The 19,592-nt window shown below is 31.5% G+C and overlaps 1 protein-coding gene across 1 annotated transcript in view; it reads right to left on the reverse strand.

Moving 5' to 3' along the window:
• The window catches only part of LOC118188136 (uncharacterized), a 106,032-nt gene extending 91,639 nt beyond the window's left edge, over window positions 1-14,393 (reverse strand). Inside the window, exon 1 of the mRNA XM_035358493.2 lies at window positions 14,238-14,393. The gene's annotated coding sequence lies outside the window, so the exon portion shown is untranslated. The remainder of the gene's footprint in view (window positions 1-14,237) is intronic.
• Window positions 14,394-19,592: the final 5,199 nt, after the last annotated feature.

Here is a 19,592-nt window from a genome sequence, read left to right on the forward strand (position 1 = left end):
GCTTTTTCTTTGTAAAGAAATTGTTTTTAGCTGAAAGGTAACATTACATTTATAAAACCTTTAACATTACATTTTAAAAATTACAAATATATTTAAGAACATATTATTGTAACGAGAATTGGAGTAGCAATTATATTTAAATATTATTATTAAAATAAATTGAAACTAAGTAAACAATTATTGAAAATAGAAAAGTAGACTAATAGCAATTGTGAATATTTTGTGGTATATATAGAATTTGTTTGCTTATTCCAGTTAAGTGGTATTTTTAAATTAATGGATTACTTATATTGGTTATTGATCTCTTTTCTTTGCGCTTGAGTGGAAAGCAAACACTCTTTAACAAGAATCGAACCGCGAAATCGAATTTGTCCTCATACGGAAAAAAAGTGAGGGAGGACCATGACAGTAGTAAAATGTGATGTCACATTCGATTACGAAACTTTCTTCGCGCATGAGAGACTTTATATTTAATCTCAAATCTATTTTGCACAACAGAAAACTCAAGAAATTAATCTTAATAAAGACAAACGGAGATAGGAAAAATTCACTTGGCGCACGCGCTAATCTTTAAATCGGGCTCTAAAGACAAATGGTGTTTGGTGTATTTAATTATGGCAAAGCACACTAGGGCTATCTGCCTAAGAGGAGGGATGCCTTCGTGGAGGACTTTCTAAGGGAAACTGGCTCGTATACACGTTACACATGGGGAAAGCCACGAAAACGCCCATGCAGCCAGCCCGTTCGCGGGATTCGAACCTCTGACCGAACTACCAGTGTTCAGCGACTTTACCGCTCGGCCGCTGGTGGGCCTCTAAAGACAAATGAATTTCAGATGAGCTAAGATTATAAAGTTCTCATTTCAACGTTTCCTTTTCCTGTAAAATTACAGCAAATCCTTGCTGAACACGAAGGTTAGGTCTTTAACACATTGAGCATATGGAAAACTCGCTGTCCACAAAGTTAAATTTCTGTAGTAAAAAAAACAGTTAGATGTAGTTCAGATTAAGAAAGTATGCATAAAATATACAAATTTAATATTATTGTAATTAAAAGGGACAAACGAAGCAAATGTTAACTTCAAGAATTTCAATTACTGCTTTATAAATAGATATACATGGTGCAATTATTTTTAGTATCTAGTGATTTTTGCTTGGGACAACGCTGATGGAACGAGACGGCCTCCGTCCTAATGCGACCTTAATAGGGCGCCTATCGGAATTAAGTGCCGCCCCGCCCTTGATCAATCCACAATGTTGCGACCCCACAGAGCAAGGGCAGACAAGGCAGCACAAGTACAGTCCCTGCCGAGCCTTACTCTGTCCTGAGAGCCCTCAGGCCTTCTGTGAAGTCTATTATTATGTCCTCGTGGTTGAAACTGCCTAGGTACAGATCCTAACCAGTACTTTCCAGGCGTTCGCCTGAGTCAACCTCCGGGGGGGGGGATTTTGCTTGGGACAATGAGACGTAAGCTTTGCATGGGATGCAACCCATTAAACATCTTGCGGTAAGGAGTGAAAAGTTTTCCAATGTCTCTCATAAAGTGCCTTGCTCGTCCTTCATTTTGGTCAGTCATCATTACAAATTCAGGCAGTTCCTGTGCGTTTTTTTAAAAGTTCGTTTAACTTCTTCTATGTTATCTTTATCCATTGGTTGGATTAGAAGTGGTATTCGGTGGAAGGGAAAAAACCTCCACATTTGGATACAATATCATGAGGGTCTCAGCACTGTGTTCTAGAGCATTATTGACAATTAGGAGATTTTTGCTGTTCTAAGTGATATTTAACTTCTTAATGAATGAATTTCCAAACCAGACATTAAAATATACAGCAACAATGTTGAGTATAATTAAAATTATCGCGTTCCACAAATTGCATAGAAACAAGATAACGCATATAAGCAAAATCGCGTTCTCCATGCTACATAACAGCTTAAACCCTGTTTTCTGACGTATTTTCCACCACCCCAGCCCTGAAAAGGTAAAAACTATCTGTGTAATTTTCCCTTTTCTCAGTACGTGTAGAGAACGAATTTGCTTGTATTTTAAAATGCCCGTGTTTTCGTGTTACTGAAAAAAGACTACCCTCGCAAACTACTTGCGAACGCCACACCGAACCTTTCCCTTCCAATTATTGCATTTTATGCCAGTCGACTACAAGAACCGGTCCATTACAGCGAAGCAAACGCAAACTGACATTCAGTGTATTGTTTCGCCGAACCAGCTGCGCATTGACCTTCTATAACTGATTACGTGTAATTTGAGATCTAAGAAATAACCGAGACAATAATAAGAACGAGCGAGATTCAAGTTACAGGGAATTTAAAATGTAGATATCTTATTAGATAGTGTAACGTTAATATTACTATGTATTCTTATTAAAAGGTAGATTTGTCTTAAAAAATAATATTCGGAAAATTTTTCTGTAGTTTGTCCATGACTATTTTTCATTTGTGTATCCTTACTACAACCGCGTCCTTCGGAAATTAAATTTTTCTCTTAATTTCTCTTTCTCGATTTTCGATATATAAAATTAGTGCAAAAATTGGAGGAAAATAAGCTTGGAAATATGGTAGTTATAGAAACATATTTGGAAGAAATGATATAATATTAATAATACACTCTTTTTAGAGATTCTTTCATGTTTCGGCGCATCATTGACGAAATGAATAAACATTAGTAATTCATCCTGAGTTCAAACCACAGCGAATGGAATGGTGGCTCAAACAATCTCATGGTTTGACAATCAGTAAATTCCACCTAATTTCCGTAAGAAATTCCTCCACGAAGACATCTCTTTCTATAAAGCAAATAATCACTTCCGCGCTTTGAATTCATCAATTAATCACCTTTCACATATTTCTTCCTAAATTCATTCCAGTTTATGAAACATCACTCTCAGATTCCAATTTAAGCATCTGTAGTAGAAAATTGTAGTTTAATTAATAAAAAATATATTAAGAATTATTCTATAACAGAACTTACTTTGTTGCATATTAAACAGAATCCACCATATAATAGGACCATCAGAGTAATAAGAAGAGCAGTTGTAACATAGTTTGCATTAAAGCTTAGGTTAGCTTTTCATAATTATTAAAATCCAAGAAGATGAAGTCGTATTTCCTGCTCAAGATATCTCCCTTCTCTGCTTAGAATTCAGTTTCGCATATCACCCAAGGCTTTGAAATTAAATAACAGCTATATATATAAATGTCGAAAATCTGCGCCCGTAGCCGTCTTTAAATATGAGCTTCCTATTAGAAGGGTTACTGTGTTTCACACATGTATCATAAACGACACAGGGGTCCTATGACCTAGTGACCGTGTTGAGCTGTTTTTAATGTTAAATGTCATACTGTGACCTCACGAAATAGGTAATAAAACAAGAAGGGGCTTTTATAGGGAGTAAACTTTGAAATGACCTGAACTTTTTTTTATCTGTAGACTGTCATTCAGTTTTAGAGGAAGAGATGAGAAAGAACTTGAAATTGTACAGACACGTCGTAGATCGCCAGGTTAAACTGGTTTTAGCGTACATTAGATTAAGCAGGTGATTATAGTTTAAGTTGAAAAGATAGGTAACTGAATAGAGAAGCTTTAGACATTGAAACACTTGAAGCTTAGAAAGAAAACGTTTATACGATAGAAGTAATAAACTCATATCCTTTCAAACTTTTTTGTATCTTAGCAGGCTCTACTACTTTTTAATTCAGCACATCTTTAACGCTGAGCTGTTTATCGAATTAAATATTGGGCAAAGGTTTTAAATTTCCATGAATCTAATCCCAAACCCTTTCAAATACGATTGTAAATCAACAGATAAATTTCTGTTAAAATACATTTTATTAAAACGTATTTTAAATTACTCCATAAAGCATTTAGCAAAGAAATATTTTAAATTACAAACTTATATTAAGGTTTTAGATTGAGTGCACTAAGTTGTCTTTAGCACGATATTATTTCGAGGTTAACGCATCACTAAATTAATAAAAATATCAAGGTTTCTGCTTCATGTTGCTTCTTGATTTGATAACGTATGGCAAGTTGATAATTTTGATTTTCTAAATATAGTGTATCGGATAGTATTTGAGGTAATTTTATTCATTAAGTTTTTTATTTAAATTTTGGAAATGAAAATGCAGTGTAAATTATTGTAAACTCGATCATTTTAACTATATTAGTGCAAGTTCATTCGCCTTTGTCATTTTAAACAGCTCATTTCTCATCTTGACTTTTTAGGAAGGAAGCACTAAAGCACTAATTTTTAAATAGCAGCCCATGCTTAGTTTAAAATTACTTCTGACGTTAAACTGAAATTCTCAAATAAAAATCAGACTGCAGTTCTTTTTAAATCTCATTTTTTTTTTTTTTTTTTCAAATCTTTAGTGGTAAATGTTTCAAAGTGCAGAAATGTAATTTGAAGTGTTCAGAGGGCAATTTCATTTATTGTTTATTATTTTAAGATATATAAAAGATATTTGATAAGCCTGTATTTGGTCTCTCAGTGGCCAAATAGATTAATTTGCTGAACAAATCTCGGTTCGATAAAAAGGCTTGCTGCGTAGGTTTTTATGCCATTCGTAATGCGAATATGAGCACATAATAACAACTATATTATATTACAAATATATATATATATCTTAGTCCTTCACAGAGCATATGTCCTAAAGTATATAAATATATTGCATGCTTTGCCAATATTAATTAGGCAACGAACCACCACAGATCAACTCAATAAACTTTATGTAGATGCCCTCCTGCGTTAATTGGCTTGCTTGCATGTGTCATTCATTTCAGTCGATGGAAAATATCATCATTAGGCTATAGGTTTCGTATGAAATATTAATTTCATACATAATTTAGAAAAACGTTTAAGATGTTGCTTGAATTTAGAGGGAAGTGCATCAGTTACGGAGACAAAAATGAAAGACAGGACAACCTTTCGTGACAATTAAAATGAATTATTATGCTTTTGAAAATACTGAACATCATGATAAACGGTAAATTAATTGAAGGTGAAATTTTCTAGAAAATCAGACCGAAATTTCCTCGACAACAAAAGCTTCTGATAGCGAATGAAGTGAGAATTGTTAAGAATAAAATTTGGATTTCCTTGCGATAAAATTTATAAATAGAGTTGCATTTAAATGGTAAGATCATATTCAGTTCAAAAGATGAAATGTGGAATATGTTTCATTGCGAATGTTAAAACGAAATTATTCACAAACCTTTTATTGATATTCGGTTTTTATTCAAAGTTTCTATCCTGAAACTGAATATCTCAAAATTAATATAGTATTTAGTCATTTAATTAAATTAATACTTAAATAAATAACGTAACTTGAAAACTAAGAGGATTTTTCAATACGTTAAAAATAGAAAACTTTTGTCCTTAATGGAAGAATACGAATGAAAGAAGGTATGACAAAAAAATGCAAGTTTTTCATAGCGATCTTAAAACAAATGCCCAACTAAGCAATTAATTAACCAGTCTAAGAACCAGTTTAATATATGAAAATATAGACTTTCGCGTTACATGCAGTCAGAGGCGTATCTAGGGTTTTCAGCCCCCGGGGGGGGGCAGCTGAAGATTTCGCGCCACCTCCTGTTTGCCAAAAAGCAATGAAAAACATCAGCTTGGCGCTCTCTGGATGCTGCGCCCGTGGATATATGCTCCTTCCCCCCCCCCAACTGTGCCACTGCATACAGTAAGAAAAGATCTATTAATGAAATTAATGTAGAAAATTATAAATGAAAAGTTATCATTCCATCATAATTCAAACAGACAGTTTCTGTTATCACAGAGGAGTAAAGCAAATTACTGTAGGATCTTAATTAAAACCATAACGTATAGCAATTCAATTGAAATGTAAATAAAAATAACAAAGAAAAGTCATTTGATGCTATATTGTTGTCCGTTCAAAAATAAATACTGCGAACAAAATTATGAAAGTAGCATTTTGATCAAAATAAATACAACCAAAACTGATTCTAAATAATGCAACGTTACATGTGTTATGAAATTCCGCATTTTTACAAATAAATCCCTTGAATGAAATATGACAATGCAATTTTGGAAAGGCTGTGGCCATAGCTTTCATTCATCATGGATTTTTACACCCCAGATTGCGGAGAACCGCACAACGTGATAACAGGTTATATTTTAGGTACTTTTCGGACATAATCCTTCTCATATATATATATACTATTACTATAATAAGAAATCTTTCCATACACCATCTCCAAGGAACACAAATTAAATTTAAAATCATTAAAGAAAAAATTTTTAGAATGAAAAAGCATTTTAAATAGTAATTTCAACTCATGTTTATAAAAAGGCTAAGAAAAGTCTTTAATCGCAAAAATCCAAAACCAAAAGTAAATTGAGTCTTTTTGATTTACTTTTAATTACTTTATTTTGAATATATATGACCACTAATATTATTTCTGACTTAAAAACATACCCTGTCAAAGCTATCAATAAATATTCCATGATTCCATGATTCTTCAGAATTATTCAAAATGTTCGCCAAACTAAAATTGATGTTTTTCTGTCTATGTTTAAATGGTTGACTAAAATCGAAAACAAGCTGGTGAAACAAGTTGGCGACTTAATATCTTTCTTGTTGATAGTTTCCTGACAATTGCGAATTTTTAATCTGTTTTGATTTTATTTGGCGACTTCTTTCAGTTAAGAATTATTTTATAATACTTTGATAATATTAAACGAATTATTCAGAATTATCACAAACGAAGCATTTTACATGTTTTAGCATAGAAACCGGGGAGATTCGGACAAATCGATAACGATATCCGAAAGATAACATTCAGCGATCCCACTGAGTGGCGCCTACTGTACCAACATATATGAAATTATATGTTGAAAATACAATTTTCAATTCTTTCGTTTGAATATAATAGCATCATAAATTTACAGCAGTTTTAAAAATTATAAGCATATTTTTGGTCGTGGCATTGAATGAAAACGCCCAATTAAATTTTCAAACCCCGATATACCTCAGTTTAAAAGAAACTTATCTAACTGACATTTTTATCATAGTTGATTGTGAAATAATAATAATGCAAGGATACTAATTCAGAAGTGAAACAACAAAAATCAGCGTTATATTTACAAAATTTTCACAGGACTAGTTTCGATGGTTTTACCGAACCACTATCCTCAGCTGCAAAACATTTGCGGTTTTGCAGCTAAGGATGGTGGTTCGGTAAAACCATCGAAACTAGTCCTTTGAAAAGTTTGTAAATATAACGCTGATTTTTGTTGTTTCACTTCTGAATTAGTATTTATTCGGCGTGTTATTGTGTCTTAATGCAAGGATACTTATTCCTTGTTGCATCTTTTAACTGCTTTCCACTCTAAATGAATTAACTCACGAAACTATAGGCTATAGGCTGCTATCATTTATGTGAGAAAGAAACAGATAATCTAGGAATTGGTTTAAGAAAATAAAATTATTTTAAGAAATATATAATCATACTTCTGATAACAGAGATTTTTCAAAATGTTGTTCATTTATGCGTTACTTAAAGCTTTTCATTAGATACCAAATATAATACGTTATAACAAAGTTAATGATCACAAATGCAGAACTTGCCTCTGGAACATCATCGTCATTCTTAGATTTCTTATCGAATTCCAAAGGGAAAAGACTGCTTAAAAACTTGTTTTTCTCTTTTTTTTTTTTTTTTTTTTGTAAGAAAAAAAAGAGGAGGAAGCAAAGCAGGGAAGCACATGTCCAATAATGCTTTTATCACTCTTCTTTAGAAAAGCATTCTCTGGAGATAGACTTTAAAGTGCCGTTTAAAGTTAAAAAAGGGAATTCGAAGCATTTAGAACGCTTGAGCTGTTGAGCAAAGAAAGCTCTTTAACTTCAGTATCTCCGAAGCCAAACACTCAAGTTCCTCGACAGGACTGATAATGTAGTTATAAATGTATTTGTATTCCCGATACCTCTGGAGTAAAGAATAATGTACTCCTGGCAAGGATTGCTAAACGCGATTCTTCAGAACATTGAACAAGAACAGGAATAGCATTAAGGAGTGACAGGTCCTTGGGATGATGCTGAAGACACTACTGGTATAAACTGATAATCCCTGTAATTACAGTGTAATTAACTACGAAAATACGTGCTTAGAGATATATGTTTTCTTCAAAGAATGAACTGGGGGATAATGTATTACTCATTGTTATAAATATTTTAGATAATCGGCTCTAATTTCAGGTGATTCCTGAAACGATTATGCACAATAGCTATTAATATTATCATGAAGTTTCGCATTTAGTACTATTTTTATGTGAATACTTATGTACTGCTATTATCACTAATTAAAAAAAAACTAAGGCCTTAAAACTGCAGCTAAAATATAGTACACCAAACGCAAAAACAAGATAAACTAGACAAGACGCTATTTGGCCAAGAAAGAATAAGACTAATTAACCTCTAGAAAATAAAATATAATGCTTTGGAATTCCCAGAATGCTAAATTACACTTTAGAAACATTGTGAATGATAAATATTTTACTCCTATATATATAATAATTAAATCACAATCTAAATCAAGGTAGAGGTAGCAATCTAACCGGCAATATTCAGACAAAAACTGAAGCAAACACAATTCAATAAAGTAACAAAAATTTAAAAAATAAAAAAATAAATATAATTTGCATAACATAGTAAAAATAATGTTAAAAATATTGTCGAATTCAAAAGAAATAATTAAAAGAAAAAGTCTATACAACAATGTTTAATTCAAATTTATTAAAATCCTTTAAAAGTGCAATAAAGTAGTTTTATAAGTAATTTCAATTACTCATCAAGGTATAAACTGCTCCGATGTATATATGTCGTGTTTACACACATATTTTTCCCTCTCGCACAATTTTTTCCTAGTTTTTCAGCATATTATTTAATTCCTAATTTATAGTAACAATGTAAATATATAAGTATTTTGTTAGTTAAAAAGAATATTATCGAAACTGATAAATCCTTTAAAATGCATAATATAATAATAATATTAGCATATCATTATGTGTGCTTTTTAATGTGTTATGTTTATCATCTAAGCTATGTCTTAAGAAATAGCGTATATGGTGTATTTTCCCCATTCTGTTTTTCAAACGGTAAAATTAATAAGAAAAGGACGGAAAATATGGTGAACACTGAAAAGAGTAACTATGGTATATTAATAGCCTCAATAGTTATTAATATTTGTATGCAATACAATTTTTGTAATTAGTGTTAATAGAAGAGATTTTATGTATCGGATAGCGTTACCAACTGTTAAAATTTTGCAAGATCTGAAAAAGAGTCAGGATTCTAGAAAATAATGCAAAATGGAAGAGTATCAGGGCAAAATAGAAGGATAAAGGACCAGAACTCGAGAAACTAAAATAAACTATAAGTTTGGTTTTGTTTATTTGATTATGGCAAAGCCCTCGAGAGCTATCTGCTTAAGGGGAAGAGATGCCTTTGTGGAGGACTTTCTAAGGGAAACTAACTTGTATGCAAGTTACACACGGGGAAAAACACGAAAGCGCCTATGCAGCCAGCTCGTTCGCGGGATTTGAATCTCGAACTGTTACAAGGGAAAATTAGATACTCAGACAGAGGAAAGGATGCTAACATTTCTTAGTCAGAATCGAACGAATTTGTAGAAAAATGTTAATTCTTTTCAAACAAAAGATCCAAATACATTCTCTATCTTCGCAGCTTCGTAGTTTTGTGCAGGCATAAATTTGCAAAGGGATCTTCAGAGCTATCTAATGGAAGAGTATATTCTATCTCAATATATTGAAGAAAACTGGTGATTTAAAATTTAAAATCTTCTTATTCTGACGCGCATGTGTCTCGCGAGGTAACAACAGAAAGAATTTCCTTTTTTTTCCTTCTCTCTCTTTATTAGCTAATGGCAAAGAGGTTTGTGTATTTTGAATTATGTCATACACAAAACACAATTTTGATTGGTTATTGCTTTCTGATGATAGTTTCATTCTTTTAAAAATGTGGTTTTGGCAACAGTTTTTCATTCATTACTTCGGATACTGGACTGTTGACTGTTTTATCTTGAAAATAGGAGAATTAATGCTTATTTCATTGTAATTTTTTATATTATGTTTTAATTATACAGAATTGTAATTATATAAAAAGTTTTGCATGATTGTTTTAAGAAACAATGTTCTTAACTTCCTTTATACCATTTGAATTCTTAAACTTTTGCAACAGGAAGTCGGTTAATTTATTTATTAGGATAATTAATATTTGTATTAAGGAATTTGCTTATTTCATTGTAATTTTGTTACATGTAATACTTTTTTTTTAAGTTTATGTTTTTTTTTATAAAGTTGTTCTACAGAGTAAAATTCTGCGCAGTATTTAAATTTAACGTTTGGTTCCCTTTAGGCATTTTTCCGGTACATTTAAAAGCCAGACGAAGGCTGGCCGCGTAGTTGCTATTATTTCAATATAAATGTTGGATTTGTCAACCATCACAACTGAGCGCTATTGAAGGTATCTTAAACAGTATTTCTTCGTGAGTATTTGATATCACTGACTTAAAACTCGCGATATCTTTGACCGTCAATAAAACTCACGAGGTTTCAGGTCTAGATAATCATTTATGTTTGCTGAAAATGATAATTTTAGCATTGGAATCTATCCAAACACTGAGAGGAAGAAACACTTACAGGAGAAGCAAAATATTGATTGATGTTTCATCCTGCATGAATGTAACAAAATCCAGTGCATGTCTTTATTCCAAGTTATGAGAAATGCTACATTGTAGTATTTTAGCATAATAGTGCCCTGTGACAGTGAGTGATGAAAATGCGACCCATAATTCCAAGCTATCTAGTGAATAAAGTCCAATGTGCCATCTAGTGAATAAAATTGTAATATACTTTTAACACAACATTCTCATAAAAAAGCCGGAATTTAGCGCAATTTTTGTAGCAATTTCTTTATCGGAAGGAATAAATTATTACTTATTTTTGAAACAACCTAAATTAAAAAGTGTATGTGTTGCTGTTCTTATTATTACTAGAGTATGACACATTTAGAGATAGTTTCATGAAATTTGATACTTTTAGAGCGAATCAAAAACTCAGGTTTCTGTTCTTTAAATTAGGAAATTGAGTTTTTAGGATTACTTTAAAGATCAAAAATTTGCTTCTTATTGAATATACTGTCGGATTTCGATATAACGAAGTTTAAGGGACTGGGAGTTTGGTTCGCTATATCCAGTTCAATAAGAAAAGCAGATTATTTCTCAAAAATATAAAAGCAGTTTTTTATATGTATGAAAACGAATAAAGAAAAATTTTGAGAATTTAACTTGTTCTTAAGGTATGTATGGTTGCAAAGGAAATATAGCTTTTCTAAAGAATATCCTATGTCTTTCAAATGAACTAAAAGGATGAAAAACCCTCATTCGGAGGATTGAACTTGAATAGTACTTAAAATTTAAAAAATAAGAAATAAAAGTTAAGAATATAAAAAATTGATTGCCTAACTGCCTAATTGGTTACTGTTCCGAATCAGCTGTACAATCCAAACTCATAAGTTCCGCTACCTCCTTTTTCCTTGAATACCGAAAATTAAAAAAATTTGCTTCATAGTTTCAGCCTGCCTGACAACTCAGTCGAAGGTAATCAAAGAATACACCGACGTTATTTGGTTTAATGGTTACATAAGGTATTTCTCCCACTTCCCTAGCGTGCCTTCGTGGTGTAGGGGTCAGCACACTGAGTTGGTATTCCAGAGTTCCGTGGTTCGATTCCCGGCGAAGGCGGTTGCATATTTTTCATCTTTTCTGCTTCCAATTAACCTAATGACTCTACAGTGGCGCCCGAACTAAGAAGGTTGTGGATGATGATTCTCCGCACCCAGGATTTGGCTACTAGGTCCCCTAAAACCCTAGTCGCCCTTTAAAAAGGGAAGTATATAAGGTATTTCTCCCACTTCCCTAACGTGCCTCCGTGATGTAGTGGTCAGCACACTGAGCCGGTATTCCAGAGGTCGGTGGTTCGATTCCCGGCGAAGGCAGTTGCATATTTTTCATCTTTTCTGCTTCCAATTAACCTAATGACTCTACAACATATACTATATTAAAAAGCACCATCTGGTATCCTAAGATTTGCTAATTGTATTCTACTTCTCCTAGATTGGGTATCACACTGTTTCGCATAATGTTTGTTTAGAGCACACAGAAAAGTGAGGTTTAACGTAAAAGAAAAGCAATGTAAAGGTGTTTTCTTTAAATAATGAATGTAGATCCCAATATCCTACACATGGACGATTTTAAGGGTTGGTAATTGTTTGTTACAAATTTCAGAAATCCACATAGTTTGCTATATACGGTTTGTATACCTTTGGAAATTCGCTATAACAGTATAGATTAACATTAAATGTACATGAAACTGGAAAGGACCGAAAGGTTCATTCTTTCTAAGCGAAATCGTTATAGCAGATTTCGACTCTGCATATAATTTTAAAAAGTTATCTTCTGAAAAAAATTAAAGATTTATCAATGTAAATAACACCAAATAAAATATATAAAATAAATATTTTGTAATATAACAGAAATTTGAAGACGTCAGTTATCCAAAATGTATGGAGTCAAAAAATCTATTGGGTTTTCTTTATTAATTTTATTTTACTTTTTTCTTTTATTTATTTTTTAAGTATTTTTTTTTCTCATTTGCGGTGCTATTGTACCGCAAATGAGTTGTTTATTTAAATTCTTAGCGGTATAATTTACTTGTGAAAGCCTCGCTTGTGAAACACAAAGAGTTAAAATTAATCTCCCGAAAAAAATATCATTCCTTTTGAAAGTTATAAGATGTCTAGAATAGCATACATGGAAATTTTAGGAGATATTTTGCAGTTCATTTACCTACAGAATTTTCCGGTTTCTTCTTCGCTTCCATTTAACACTTAAATATTTTTAATTTAAGCTGTATTACATGCATTTCAGTGTTACGTTGCATGTTAGAGGATTCACAGGCAACCTTATCATTTACTTCATTGTTTTCGCAAGCAAGGTATAAATATGTTTCTTTGTTTATGAAATAAAATTCTAAATCTGCCATCTTTTTAACAAGTAGTGAATTCAATTAAGTTTAAGTAAATTTTCCGTGTCTAATTTTATATAAGGTATAACAAATTTGTTTAAAATGCCATGGATCAGAATTTGATTCGAACAGCAGTTTAGTTAAATCCTCAAATGGCGTAAAACAACATAATTTTCCATTTATGGACATGTGAGGTTAGGAAAGAATTAAAATATGTTATTTTTGCAAAAAATATATATTCTATCAACACAATTAATATACGTTTAACAAATAAACATTTAAAGCATATTATTTGTTAAAATTCAAAATTCCGTATTTTGGATTTAATTGAAATGTCCAGTGCATTTCAACAGACAAGCAAACTCTCAGTTTCAGAAGCAGGTGGACCGATTAATTTATCCATCCACAAGCAAATTATTTAACAGAAAAATGCACAATGTGATTTTTTCGATGCCTATTTAATTATTAGAAACATATTTTGATATTTAAACAAATTAAAACTACAAGTTTAAAATTTAGCAATATTATGCAGTTCTTGAAATTCTATTTACAGTTTCAGTCCCAAGATTCAAAATCAAATTTGTATTCAGGAAATTAAAATATTATAGACAGAAGATATAACTAAAGATTTATTTTGCCAACTTCATTTCTAATTTTGTAATAAATTGTGTTATGATTCAACATTACATAATTTAAGCTGTTTACATAAACTCTCGAATGTTTTCCTGCTTTGATCTTGATTAGCAAATAAAGAAAATCATCAATAATTATTTAATTAGTCATTAGTGCATGCTTCCTTGTTGGACGCAGTGAAACTGTTCATATTGATCATTTTGCAAACAATGCAATGCAATTTATGCATGACTTAATCAATGAACATTTTTAATGTATTTATATTCCGCATAAAATTATAAAATAATAATCGAAAATTTTCGAGTATATTATATCGATACAATCAAGTTTAACTATCAAGTCCCTACCAAAAGAAAATTTTGTTATTCCAAGTTTTCTGTTTAGCAGAATTTTTACTAAATTTCTAACAATTCGCAAGCATTCTAACAAAACAAGACGAAATAATGAGAATCTGGTCAGTAAGTCTTAAATCCAAGCATATGTTTACTAAGACTTCCAATAAGAATGCATACTCACATTGTGTTCCGTGTTTGGAAGAGAAGCCGGTATTCACCCTGCACTAAAATCTTTACCGTTGTGTTGCGTACCTTTTTCTGGCTTTGGAAGAAGACTGACTGCTATTTTGCTAGAGACATGCTTCGCTATCGGGAAAGTTTCCGCATGGTTAGAGCCTGCTTGTCTCTATCTTTCCTGACCCGAAAGCCTGTTCGTAAGGACTCCAATTTTGTTTCAGTTTTGATGTTCTTTCTTTCTTATTTTTCGTTTCTTGCCTTTAGGCTGTGAAGGTCACGACTGAGTTTTGAGGAACAGTGGGTTAAGTCATGCGGCAAATCTAATAGTGATCTATTAAGTTTCAAATTTTCTCTTTTGCCTTAGTTTCTTGGAATGCTTCATGGACTGCTTGTAACTTGGAGTACTTGGAAGACCACTTACTATCTTTCAGTACATATTGAGATATCAGTACCTTTGGCAGATATGTACTTCCTTATAGCAATGTTGATTTCATCCAAACATAATTGTGGTTTAGTGGTTAGAACATCCTAGTCGGTTTAAAATTGACAGTTCCTATATAGTTTTCTAGATATCTTTAATCAGTTTAAATATGGTTTTTTAAATATCTTTAATGTTTCAATTAATTTAAAAGTTGGTTTGAATGTTTTAAAAGCAAGAAATTTCAGAAAGTTAGCAAATGTAATGTGATTTCTTAAATAGCAAATATAAGGAATAAGGATCCAAACATATATAACGGTAGCAAGAATAAGGATCCAAACATGTATAACGAATTTCATAAAATATAATAGAGACCCAACTCCCCGAAATGCTGTCCGACTTGAGGTTGTATTTGAAATCATTCAGACGGTTCTTTTCGCAAAAGAAATACTACACGGGCATACAAGACTATAATAATTTTTTACATTTCTTATCACATGTTGCTCTTTTAGTTCTCGAGCGATGCATCATTTGAGCAAAATTTTAACATATATACTCATAATAATTTGTACATTGATATTTAACACATAATTTATTCATAATTTTGACTTACATACATATGATACGTACTTTGATATTTAACATATAACGCATTTAAAAGAATGTTGGGTCAGCAGGATACAAACTGAATCGTTCCTACCGTTTTATGATGTGCTACTTCCGGAAATGTTAGCTGTGTTTTAACTGCAACTGATTTTTGTCATACTTTCCTGAGAGCTGATTTGTTGCGAATTAACATCTCACATCCAATCCGCCTCACACGGCCCTACATTGAAACAACCAGAACCGCTCGAGATTGTAATCTTGTTTTCTTTCCTCCCCCTATGGTATGCAGTAGCAGGTGCAGTTTCCTCAAATGCATTGTATAGTTTATTGCAGACAGCTTGTCTTAAGAGGTTTCTTATCTTTTAGTTGATCGTGACATTTCGTTGTCGATTCTTTTGTGGTACACTGTGCTTTTAAGCTTTAAACAGCAATAAAAGAGCAGTTTAAAAATTTAAGGATTATATTTATTTTTAAACAATTTATTCCTTCCTATAAAAATAACGGAAATAAACAAAATCTCAGTCGTGATCATAACAAGGCCGGAAAGGCTTGTTGGTCTGACGTTCAGAATAGTTTTATAAAGAACGGGGTCAAAGGCTAACGGAATCTTCGTTAGAAAGTACAAAGGATGTCATTGGAAATCTTCAGATTTATTTTCCGCGTTAATGGACGAGGAGGGGAGGAAATTGCTGTGAAACTGGAAAACTATTTCGGACGGTCCGGTATTATGAGGATACAGGTTAGCGAAGGGTCTGGATTACAAAGAGTTAAATTAATTGTCCAACCCGGCCAATTTTGTGAGGCTAATTTCTTAAGACGAATCTCGATTAGATTGTTGGCATATCATAGAGCTTGAATGATCATATATTAGATACCGAAAATCTCAAAAATAAAAAGGCTTAAACAGTGCTCAATAAACAATTTCATCTCATACTTTCTCTGTCTGTCTGTATGGTTTGCTGCTGCTTTTCTATTATACATAAAAAATTAGCCTTTATGTCGATGATAACAGGCTGATTCAGAAAGATGAAAAGGTGAAATAAAAGATGATAAAACTTTTCTGAAACGTTAAAATCCTGTGTTTTTTTCATTGTTCACTGTTTACTCGTAGTTGATAAAAATTGCAGTTGTCATAGCAAAACATTTAATAATTCTGTATTTGCACAAAATTTAATCTATAAAGGTTAGGTAAGAACTTTTCTTAATTTCCTTCAGTAAAAAATGCACAAGTATTATTGAAATTAAAGTGGAGGGTAACATTACGATCAAAAGTGTTTTTTTTTTTTTTCCTTTACTAAGACTTGTCGATTTACAATCTTGTGCGCCATTTACAACCCTGTGGGCATAGAATTGAACTCTTCAGGTCTTAATGCCTTCAAACAGTTCTAATACTTGTGCTCTAATGTTACGGTGTTATTACATATCAAGAGTGAAATTAATAGTTCATGTTAATAGATATATGCAGGCTATGAAAAGGCACAGGTACCCAACCTTTTCTGCAGAAAAAGGAATCCTGACAGAAACTACTACTAAAAAAAATTCCAGACTTAAAAAACAAAAAAGAAACAACCGAACTCAAGCCTAACCTTAACTATTTTTATATTGTTAATATGCTCAACTTGTGCAAAATTAAGTGGGTACTGAAATTAAATCGAATTCACTTATTAACTCACCAGGAACTAATTCATAACTATAAACATAAAATCGTTATTATATATTTGATTTATGTTGATACATATATTTGAATTATATGTATATAGTTTATTTTTGATTTACATGCATAATTCGTGTCGGGGAAGTTTTCTGTAGGCAAGAGTTTCTAAATTACTTTGGTTTTCTAAAACTTTTGGTTTTCTATTCTTAATTGACTTTAATTAATTTTAATTCTAGTCATTTACTTGCTAATTTCTCAAAATTTCACTTGTTTAAATTTCTTTTTAGTAATTGACAACATTTGATTTTACTTTTGGTTTCGAATTTACTTTTACCCTTGCCTACATGAATGACGAAACACGAATTAAGTAATTGAAGAGTTAGGTTTGGAATCAACTTCCCCTTGATAAGTCTGTCTCCTCCCTGCTGAACAATTATTCACGTATGCATTTTTTTAATTTTTTAGGATTAAAAATGTTTTTGGAATATTATATTTATTCATGGATTTTTGATGCCTGCACTTATTTACATATGCTCTCGGAATTTAAATGATATTGTAGATTAGTTCGCAGCAATAATTAATTACATGTTTGTTTACAATTAAAATTTCATAATTTAAATTTAATTTTTAATTCTCTTTAAATTTGTTTTTACGAATAAAGAATGCTTGTTAAATTCAAATTATTATTTAAAGTTGATGTTTTTTCTTTACTTGCAGTTTTTAAACCTCGTGTACTCTGTGACATACAAGGAATTTTTTCTTTTAATTCAAAAAAAAAAAAAAAAAAAAAAAAAAGAAACATAAAAGGATGTTAGCAAGAACAAAATGCTATGTTGTAATATAATTGCAAATTTCACTAGAAATGTAATAAAATAAAACATTCTTAATGCTGTCTGCTTTTGTTTGTTTTATTCCATTTCGCTCACCTCAAAATATGATGGGGAAACTTACTGTAGTCCTTGCTTGTAGAAATCAAATGTACCCCAAACAAATCTGCCAAAATCTTACCTTTTGAACAGTAATTATGTTTCTGAAAAGGAAAGGATTTAGAAGAATCGTTTTGTTAAAATGAAGCATTACTTCAATAACTCTTAAAGTAAACATTAATTTTTATAAAGAATATCAGGAATGTATCACTCATGACAGTTTTTATTGAGATCTGCGATAACACTCGGGAGCTATTTTTCAAGCACACGAAAATCTAGTTCGTTGCATTGTATAGTTATTATGAATTATGATTTAAATATATACTAATTATTATAAATTTTGATTTCTATTCCCCACCAGTAATGCTCATTGTCAAAAATGTTGCTTTTGTTAAGCATTTCGAACATATTAATCATAATTAGTTGCACAAATTGCCCTATTATGTTCATTTCATTAAGCATCATTATTACATTATTTGTTAAAATAAAGCTCTCGACGGTCTTAGAAGAGAGTTTTCATGAGGATTTTCCAAGCGCATTTGATCCAGCAATGGTCCAATGGATACTAATGGTTTGATCTGTTTCAAATCTTGACGAAGAGGCTGACTGACATGGACACGAACCAGTTTGCCTTGGGACTCCTTCATGAAGCATACCTTTCATAGTCAGATAGCGCTAGTGTGCTTCTCCATAATCAAATAATTTTTAAAAAATCCAGGTGCAGTTGGTTCTTGTTTTCCTTCAGTAGTTGAACGTGAACACATACTACATTAACAGCATTTCTTAGGCTAGCCTATTCGGCCTATTTTTGCCCTTGATGTTTAACTGCTGATAATTTGTTTCCGCTACGCAAAGTTCCGGTCCTGAGGAAATAAATATTATTCTTAATATAACATTTTTAACATCCTACATATCTTGAATTTTGGGGCATTAATTCTTAAACTAAGCTTTTTCAATTTTTTTTTTTTTTTTAACTTTATCTATTTACTTTTAGCTGAAAACAGATCTGCAATATTTGTATGCTTTCTATCAGATTATCAGTATGATTGTTTGGTTAAATATTACTCTCTGTGAAGTTTATGCTAGATTATTTTGTAACATTAAGTAGTACCTTTTGAATATTTAAAACAATGCATTTTATTTGCTCCATTGTTCTTAGTCTTTAACTTGTATTATTTTTTCTTAATTTTACTAATTTCTTTGTTATAGCAGTATTATTCTTGATAATACAAGTATTATGAATGTTATCCTTGTACTGTATTTTATATATTACAATTATTATCCTATGTTTCTAGGTATGTATGTGTGTTGTGATGCGCTGATGGAAAGCATACTGAATAAAAAGCAGTGCATTTTGATATTAAAAGTTTTTCTAAATTTCATAAATAGTTCATTTAGAGGCCTACGAACACGAATTTCCCATCAATCGTGATTTAAAAACACACTCAGAACTTTTTACATTCGAAAAATATATGACTTGAGATACTAAACTTGTGAACTACACACTATTTGCATTTATATATGAATGTAGTTTGTAATTCTATGAATTTTGATATCGCAAACTCTTTCTACAAAAGCAAAGTGCAAACGTCAGAGCATTTCATTGATAATTGTTTTTCTGTTTTAGCGTTATTTATCCATTATCTAACCTGCTGTATGAAAATTTTCAGTGAGAGGTGAAGAAATACAAAAGAACAAGACATTAATTATTATGTTAATATACGCAATGAAAGCACAATCTTTACTATAATCACA

The sequence above is a fragment of the Stegodyphus dumicola genome, chromosome 4, assembly GCF_044657685.1.
Source record: "Stegodyphus dumicola isolate Sdum_Otavi_A_Nest chromosome 4, ASM4465768v1".
NCBI lineage: Eukaryota > Metazoa > Arthropoda > Arachnida > Araneae > Eresidae > Stegodyphus > Stegodyphus dumicola.